Genomic DNA, 9,476 nt, shown 5'->3' on the forward strand with positions numbered 1-9,476 from the left:
CACTGTCAGCACAAAGCCCAATGCGGGGCTTGAACCCATAAACCACAAGATCAACCTGAGCTGAAGTCAGATGCTCAACCAACTCCACTCAGGTGCCCCCAAAAATAAAATCTCTAAATTTCCTGTCCAGTAATGCCAACATCTCTGCTGTAGCCAAGCGTGGTTCTGATGCCTACTTTTTCTCTTCAGACGGTGCCTTTCCTTTAGCATGCAATTTTTTTGTTGTTGTTAAATGTCAGACATATATTGGGTAATAGAACTGAGATAGACAACATTTTAATGAGAGGTTTTTATGTTTTTCTGGCTTGGAGTGAGGCTCAGAGGCTGCAATTTCCTCTCCTGTACTTGTTTATGTTTCCCCTGTTGTCCTTGGGTTTCCCTAAAGACTCCTTCTTCAAAAGGACCAGCCTTTAAAAAAAGGAAAGGAAAGGAAAGGGAAAGGAAAAAAAGGAAAAGGAAAAGGAAAAGGAAAAGGAAAGAAAAAGAACCAGCCTTGCAGTGGTGCTCACTTGGGCCGCACATATATGGAAATTAGAACGATACAGAGAAAATGAGTATGGCCCCTGCACAAGGATGACACACCAATTCATGATGAATCAGCCTTGCAGCTTTTTCAGCTGTAATCCTCTAGTATGCAGGAGCCCTGTTAATGGTGCAGGAAGGCATGGAGGGAGGGGAAGTGTCCCAGGATCGTATGATTAGGTTTGTCTCCTAGTGGGCCTGTGGCCTGGCCCATGATCCTTGCAAGTGCTGCTTCTCTGGGATTTTTGCCCTGTTAGGGTAAGACAAAGGCTACAAGGGGCTGGGGTTAGGGTTATCCATTCCCCTGTGTTGGATGAGGCTCTGAGGAAGTTGTCTTCCTTGCTGGCTGGACTTTTTTTGATGGACAATGAACAATCAGGGCATATTTCAGATGGTTATATTTCCCCCTCCCCCTGTGTGATACACAAAAGAATTTTGCTCTGATCTTCATTCACTGTGAGAACCTGGTGGGACTCCTTGGAGGTAAAACCCATAAAAATGCCCCCCACCCACCCACCCATATTAGAATGGTTCTCTTAAGGGTGAGATTTTAATTCTCAAGCTCATCCACACTCAGCCTCCAGCATTTCATTGACATTACCATTTAAGGGGTCACAGAGGTGTTCCTACCAGTTCCTGGTTCCAGTGGCTTCTGCTACTGATAAGTTGTGATACTCTGTCTTTAATGTCTCTACAGTTTTTGGGATGGGGTGTTGTCCCATGACCTCAATTCACTGATGGATCTAAGAAAAGTCCTTAGGGGCACTTGGGTGGCTTAGTTGGTTAAGCATCTGACTTCAGCTCAGGTCATGATATCACAGTTTGTGAGTTCAAGCCCCCCATCAGGTTCTCTGTTGTCAGTGCAGAGCCTGCTTCAGATCCTCTGTCTTCCTTTCCCTGTTCCTCCCCGGTTCATGTTCTCTCTCTCTTTCAAAAACAAAAACAAACAAACAAACAAAATATATATATATATATATATATATATATATATATATATATATATATATATTTTCAGTTATTTCAGCTTTTTTCTTGTTTTGAGGGCAGGAGCGATGATTGCAGGTTCTCTACATGTTGAAGCTAAACTCGAAGGCCATTCTTATTTTTATGCTTGCTGCCCAATGCCTTTCTAGCAAGTGTTTCTGGAAGGACAGACACTCAGCAAGTGTGGTTGGAGAAAACTGTTAAGAAAGATCTCTGCATCTGATTTTAACACAGATGAATGTAAACAGTGGAGGGTAACCACAGGAGCCTGGGGCACATCTGCCATGGGTGACCAATAATAAAATCTATTTTCCAAAATGTAAAAAAAAAGCATAAAAGTACGAAAGTATAAACACCTTGCCTCATTCCCAACTGATAGTCAATCAAAGAATATTATCTACTTATATGAAGAAAAGCATCCAGTGCCATTAGAAAATAGAAATTACTAGGGGCACCTAAGTGCTCAGTTGGTTAAGCATCTGCCTCTTGATTTTGGCTCAGGTCATGATCTCATGGTTCATGGGATCAAGCCCAACATCCAGCTAGGCACTGACAGCATGGAGCCTGCTTGGGATTCTATCCCTCTCTCTCTGCCCTTCCCCTGTGCTCATTCTCTCTCTCACTCTCAAAATAAATAAATAAACTTTAAAAAAATGAAAATAGAAATTACCAAATTAAAGATCAAGTGCCATTTTGTGCATACCCTACCTTCTGTGTGTGTGTGTGTGTGTGTGTGTGTGTGTGTGTGTGTGTGTTTTGGTTTTTTTTTTGGTTTGTCTGCTCATTTGTTTTTAGTGAAAGCAAAATTATAAAAGCCAAACGTTGTGAAGTTGTAAGGAAATGTGCCCTTTGGCATTGCTATTAGTGCTGGAAATAAATACAATGGAATCTAGTAAATGTGACTGGAGCCAATCAGATGTGTTTTGACTCAGTAATTCCATTACTGGGGTTTTTTTCCCCCTAGACAATAATCCGAGGGAGAGCAGCCACCTGGACAAAGGTGTTTGTACCAACACTACCTGAAATACCAAAAAGAATTGCCTCCACACCCGACTTTAGGGAATGGCCTGACAAACTTGTAAGACAATACAGCAATTAGAGTCTTCACGTTACCACCCCTCACCCCAATGCTTCGATCCTCCAACATGCAAATCCCAGCCACATTTGTGAATCAGTTTTCTGTCCACTCCTCTGAAATGACATTGCTCCTTCTCTTGTCCACTTGCCAAGAAGTTCCTGGAAAGCACACTGTGTGGCTTGCTGATTTCAGGACACCTGGTACAAAGAAAGGCTCTAAAAAGGCTGCTGTGCAAAATGTGGGTCACAGACCCATTGCATCACCATCACTGGGATCCTGTTAAAAACCCACACTCTCTGGTTTAAGAGGGTAAACTTTATGTTAAATATATATTACCAAGGTTAAAAATTAGAACGCAGGGGTGCCTGGGTGGGTGTTTAAGTGTCTGACTTGATTTCAGTGCAGGTCACGATCTCCCAGTTTGTGAGTTTGAGCCCTATGTCAGGCTCACACTGTGGGTGCAGAGCCTGCTTGGGAATCTCTCTGTCCTTCCCCACTCATGCTCTACCTCCCTCTCTCCCTCTCTCTCTCTCTCTCTCAAAATAAATAAACTTTTAAAAAATTAGAATGCAGAATCTCAGGACCCACCTCAGACATACTGCATTTCAGCAAACACATTTTAACAAATTCCCAGGTGATGTGTTTACATTTTGAAAAACCCTGTATGTTGGATGTATAGTTACTCTTAAAATATAAATTCCCATCATTAGTTACTACTTCTAATCAAAGCATATACTTTATTTTTCTCCCTTACGTGGGAGGCTGCTTTTTATCTTCTCTTGGACTCCTTAATTTGCACGAAGAATGGAGATATTGCAGTGGCAGGTGGCAGACTCCAAGGACAGCATGATGCCATGGCAACGTCTTCCATCAGTAACTTAATTTCATCTGCTTTTACATCTTTCTCTCCTCAGTCTTGAAGCTGGGAATTTTTTAATTTGGAACGAACCTAAGATGGCTTGTGGTTGCTATGCCAACAGCAAATGTACACTTCCTAATGGGCTTGAATCTCATAAAGGAAAGATAACAGAAAGTCAAAGAATTTTAGACCCAAGGGGTTACAGAGAGACTTCATCCCCTCACCTGGCCAAGGAGAGCCTTGGGGTTGGGAGGTGAGTGAGGCTCCCTGCCTGCTGCATGGCAACCTGCCACCCTGCTTTGAACTCACACCTAAGTGAGCTTCTCCACCTGGTCAACCCAGGGTTTTAGGCAGGATTTGGGGACCAAAGGCAGGCTGAAAGACCCTTCAGAAGAATTGCTTTAGGTGTCTTTCTACCCCCCCAAACACAGTAAATTCACTCACTTAGGGATGTCATAACAAAGTACCACAGCCTGGGTGGCTTAAACAACAGAAATTATTGTCTCAGAGTTCTGGAGGCTGGGAAGTCCAGGGTCAAGGTGTCAGCAGGTTTGGATTCTCCTGAGGCCTCTCTCCTGGATGTGTAGATGGACTGTCACTTTCTCCCTGTGTGTGTCCGTGTCCTAATCATTTTCTATCAGTGCAGAACCCAACATGGGGCTCGATCCCGCAAACGATGAGATCATGACCTCAGCTGAAATAATCTCTTATAAGGACACCAGTCAGACTGGATTAGGGCCCCTCCTAACAACCTCATTTTGTTTCTTTTGGTGGGGAGGGAAAGGGAGAGAGAGAATCTTAAGCAGGTTCCATGCTCAGTATGGAGCCTGACACAGGGCTTGATATCACAACTGGCCATGAGATCATGACCTGAGCCAAAATCAAGAGTTGGATGCTTAACCTACTGAGCCACCCAGGCACTCCCTAACAACCTCATCTTGACTTAAACACCTATTGAAGAATATCGCCAGGGGCACCTGGGCGGCTCAGTCGGTTGGGAGTCTGACTTCAGCTCAGGTCATGGTCTCCTGGTTCAAGAGTTCAAGTCCCATGTCAGGCTCTGTGCTGACAGCTCAGAGCCTGGAGCTTGCTTCTAATTCTGTGTCTCCTTCTCTCTCTGATTCTCTCCCCAGCTCACACTGTCTCTCTCTCTCTCTCTCAAAAAAAAAAAATCAATAAACATTAAAAAAAAAAAGACTATCTCCAAATATAGTCACATTTGGAGGGACACAATTTAACATGTAATAACTGGCCACACTAGATCCTCCAGGGAGGCTGGCCATGCCCTAATCCTCAGCCATCTCTGTGTGTGAGAGCCGTGCAGGTCCTGCTCCAGCACATGACAGCTAACATGCCACACTTTGTTCACACACAGTTCTGGAGAGACTCCCACAGGCATTGACACAACTGCAATGTCATGGATTCCATATTCCAAACCACGTTTGATGTGTGTAGCCTGATCCCTTCACCTATGTTGGGTTGGAGTCCATAATCACCAGGCAGGCTTGCTGGCAGCTGTTGTACAACACGTTAAACACCAAGCACCATGCTATGTGCACAAGGTTCTCATGAATTCTGCCATCCCTTCTCCTTGGTGCTGTTTCCAGCGCACTGGGCAACCCGGAGGAAAGACCTGGGCGTCTTAGAGCTCATTTACTCCTCAATCATCCTGCAGGAGTGGCTCGTTTAGCAAATGTTCCAAGCCCTGCAGATACAACTGAGAACAAATCACATCCTTGCCCTCAGGTGGCTCACATCCTGGTGGGGGGGAGATGGACAATAAACCAAACACAGAAGAAAACTGTGGTGGTGGTGGGGTGTTAAGGAGGAAAATCAAAGCTCAGTGGCAGGGTAGAGGGAGTGGTGGTCAAGAGCCCCTGGTCCCCAGACCCTGGAGGAGACAGCTTCTCTGGTGAAGACACATTCAAGCAGAATCCTAAAGAAATAGGGGCCTTCCAGGGAGAGGACAACAAGCACAGAGTCCCCTAGAAGGGGCAGCAAAGATGTGCTGAAGAGGATTGAGCAAAGGGAGGTGGTAGGAAAGAATTTAACCTCACCCCCAAAGAGCCTGTCCTTTGCCTTCTGCTTTGGGGAGGGAATTACTAAGCTCTAATGTTTGCCTGGGGGGCCTTTGGATAGCCTAACAATGTGATTTAAAGTAGGGACATCACACCACATAATATTCAGGTGGAACTGACCACACAAGAAAAAACAAAATTGTGATTGGGGAGGGGGGTGGGGGACGGTGCTGTAGACTGAGATCACTAGGAGGGCACTCGATCCATTACACCTGTGCAATGGAGCCCCATTAAAAGCTCTGAGCACCTGGCTCTGATGAACTTCTCTATTGGCAGCAAGGTGCATGTGCCGTCATTCATGACTGTCAGAGAGGGGGTTGTGTGTGGCTCTGTGGACAGGACAGCCGGCAGCTCAAGTTTGGCACTTTCCTAGATTTGTCCCTGGGTGCTTTCCTGCTGCTGGTTTTAATCTGCATCCCTTCTCTGCTATAAACTGTAACCATGAGTATAACAGCTTGCTGTGAATCCCTCCAGTCAGCCTTAAATCAGGTTCATCTAGGGGACTCCCAACCAAACCTACAGCTGGGTGTCAGAAGTGGGGATGGTCCTATGCAGACTGGTCCCTCCAAACGGCATAGTTGGTCAAATGCAGGCACAGAAGTAGGAAATCAGGAGGAATAGGGATGTGCCAGGTCCCAGGGGGGCATTGGAAGGACTCTGGCTTTTAGTCAGTGCAGCGGAAAGCTCCTGGAGGCTTTTGAGGAGTGACGGATCTGGCTCTTGTTCTCAATCAATGTATGAAGAGTAAAGGAGGCAAAGCTTACTACTCACCTACAGCAATTCTCAAGACAAGAGATGAGAGGGGCCTGGGTGCTAGGCACTGGTGGCAGGAGAGGGACCTGTCGAGAAGCCACTGTAGGGCATGATGGGGAGAGCCAAGGTGAGGGGGCTCTGAGGTTTTGGCTGGGTTGGAAGTTTGGCTATGCCTTTTACTGAGGTGGTGAGGGCTGTGGCTTAACTTATTTAGAAAAATATATTTATTTGGGGAGTGAGAGAGCACACAAGTGGGAGAGGGGCAGAGATAGAGGGAGAGCAAGAATCCCAAGCAGACTCTGTGCTGTCAGTACAGAGCCCAACACAGAGCTTGATCCCATGAACCACAAGATCATGACCTGAGCCGAAGCCATGAGTCAGATGCCCAACTGACAGCCACCCAGGCGCCCCAGGCTGTGGCTTAACTTAGGGCACACTGGCTTTGAGGTGTCCCCTAGAGCTCTGAGGGTGCTTTAGAGTGTGCAGATGGCCTTGTATGCCTAAGATTTGGGGGTTGTGGGTCTGTAATGAGGCACAGGCTGGGAGGCATCAGGCTGTGTGAAGTGCTGCTTGACCACCAGTGAGACGTGGTTGAGCCCAGATGTGAGCTTTGGCAGTAAACAGGTGCAGTGATTGTGGAGGGAGCCCAGGAGTGGGAGGAGCCTGGCTCAGCTATTCCTGAGCAATCTTGCTCTGAAGAATTGAAGAGAAGCATGGTGATGGCGAAAGATGGAGATGACATTGTGTCTCCTATCCTGATGGGACAGCCCAGTAAAGCGGGGATTGAGGAGGCAGGTTAAAGAGGGCACTGTGACTGAAGCAGATATGCATGCCAGGGGGTGGGTTGCATGCACAGTGACACCCGGGTCTTAGAGAACAGAGCAATGTATGCATGGTGGTGGGCATGGGCCAGCAGAAAGGTTTAGTGTGGGAGCATCGAGGAAGGCTCTCCTGCTGACATTCACACCTTCAGTAAAGTAGGACACAGAGATAGTCCAGGCAGAGGGAGGCACAGGATCACCTTTCAGGAAGGTGAGAATCCGAATGGCCACAACAGGTGGAGCAGGTGTAGGTCAGCCAGGAGGACTGCTCTGCCCTAAAAACTTGTCTCTCCAAGGGAAAACATTTCTGCAGCCATGCAGAGTCACATTACCTAGGACTGGGGTTCACCGGACAAGTACGTGGTGTGAAGAAGGTGCTAAAGGGAGGTGAACACATGAAGGAGGACAGCCACCAGGTAGGTAGATGGTGAGGACAGTGAGTTGTGGCTCCTAGCACAGATGGAGGCAGCTGTGGTCCAGATGTTAACAGGAGAGAGCCACAGAGCCCCATGGCTGTCTGAAATTGAGCTTATGGGTGGGGGAGGGGGGTTGACAACAAGGACTAGGCCATAGGTGGCAGACTGCAGGTCATGGTTGATAGACACCTCATGAAATCACATACAGTCATGTGCAGGATCTCATCAATAAAAATAAAACGGAAAAGGATTAAACAATGTTAGTGCATTGCACAAGAAAAGAGTATATATTAAATCATGAAATTTTTTTCATTTGTGTATTGGATCATAATGTAATATACATAAAGCATAAACTTTGCCATTTTAACTGTTCTTAAGTGTGTAGTCCAGTGACATAAAGTACATTTACATTGTTGGGCAAGCATCCCTACTATCCCCCAAATTTCTCATCTCACAAATTTTATACCCATAAAATTTATTTTTTTAATGTTTACCCATTTTTGAGAGAGAGAGCGCACATGCGAGAGTGTGAGCTGCGAAGAGGCAAAGAGGGAGATAGAGGATCTGAAGCAGTCGTCTGGAATTGGGTTTGAACTCACGAACCTTGAGATTAGGACCTAAACAGAAGTTGGATGCTTAACCAACGGAGCCACCCAAGCATTCCCTATAATTCTTTACTGTGGTCATAGTTTAAAACATTTGAAAGGCACTGGACAGTGGGCAGGAAGGTGGTCCATGGCTGGCGTCCTGCACAGGGAAAGATCCTTACAGGACAGGTGACAATGAGTTCACAGGCAAGGGCACTGAAAGAATCCTCCATGATTCACATACATACTTCAGTCACTTAGACCTTAAGGGAAAGATGTAATCTCTAAGAATTAAGTTAGGAACCATAATGGAAAAAACAATAGAAAATGTGGTGCAAAATTTTTCAAAGACTGAAGGATTCTGAAGAAACAGAGCAGAAATCATTGACGTGCCCGAACTACCACATAGTTAGATATGTTAAGTTTAACATTCTGCAGCCACTAAAATTACTCATGAAAAATCGCAATAGAAAAATGCCCCTTCCCAAAGGGGCTCACATAAAAATCAGGATTTTTTTTTTCCAACAAAGGACTGAGGACAGATATTTGCAGTAGCAAAAAAATAAGTTTTTAAAGACAGTCTAAGGAATCTTGAAAATTCACAAGAAAAAGGAACATCCCCATCCCCACCCCCAGTTGGAAATTGAAGATCTGAAAGGCTTAACAGTTAATGAAGAGATGCCAACACACATGTGACAAACGCATCTTAAAAATGATCATGAGTTCCGACTTTGCAGCCACATTTGTAAAAGGAGGGGATTTGGAGACATCGCTAGGAGAATGGCTAAGTTCTGACAAATGGACGATAAACAGAGACATTCTAAGTACAGTAATCAGATGCACACCCAAAGACCTAGAGAGATCTTTAAAAGATATACTGCATTGCAAAAAAAGAAACAAGATCTAACGCTAACATGTATAAAAATGTTATATACATTGTTACCTCAGCACTGTTTTTTTTTTTTTAATTATGTCATTCAAAAAACAATTTATAGAGGAAGGCTGTGGGACCAACAAAATAATGACATAAGAGTCGCTGGGGGACGGAGTGTGGACGTCGAGATGGGACGGGCAGCCTGGGGGGCCAGGACGGCTTCACGGAGGATGGGGCTTCCTGTCGGGTCCGATTTGGGGGTTCTGGAGCAGAAGAGAGCGAGATACAGATAGAGGTTGTCAAGTAGAGTGGCTTGGAGAGTTCAGGGCGGGTGGTCGGAGTGGAGGACCCCATATTCTGGGGACCGAGTCTCTGAGTGGTCCAGCCAGGGAAGCCCGGGTCCCGCTCGTGACCAACCCGTGCGCCCTGCTTCGGTCCTGCAAGCCCTGGGCCCAGCGTCCCCTCGGCCGTTCCAGGCGAACGGGGAGACCGAGCGCCCGGGTC

The 9,476-nt window shown here is 46.0% G+C and overlaps 1 pseudogene; it reads left to right on the top strand.

Moving 5' to 3' along the window:
- The first annotated feature begins 501 nt into the window (after window positions 1-501).
- LOC113596447 (uncharacterized) lies at window positions 502-614 on the top strand (annotated as a pseudogene).
- Window positions 615-9,476: the final 8,862 nt, after the last annotated feature.

This window comes from Acinonyx jubatus, chromosome D3, assembly GCF_027475565.1.
Source record: "Acinonyx jubatus isolate Ajub_Pintada_27869175 chromosome D3, VMU_Ajub_asm_v1.0, whole genome shotgun sequence".
Lineage (NCBI taxonomy): Eukaryota > Metazoa > Chordata > Mammalia > Carnivora > Felidae > Acinonyx > Acinonyx jubatus.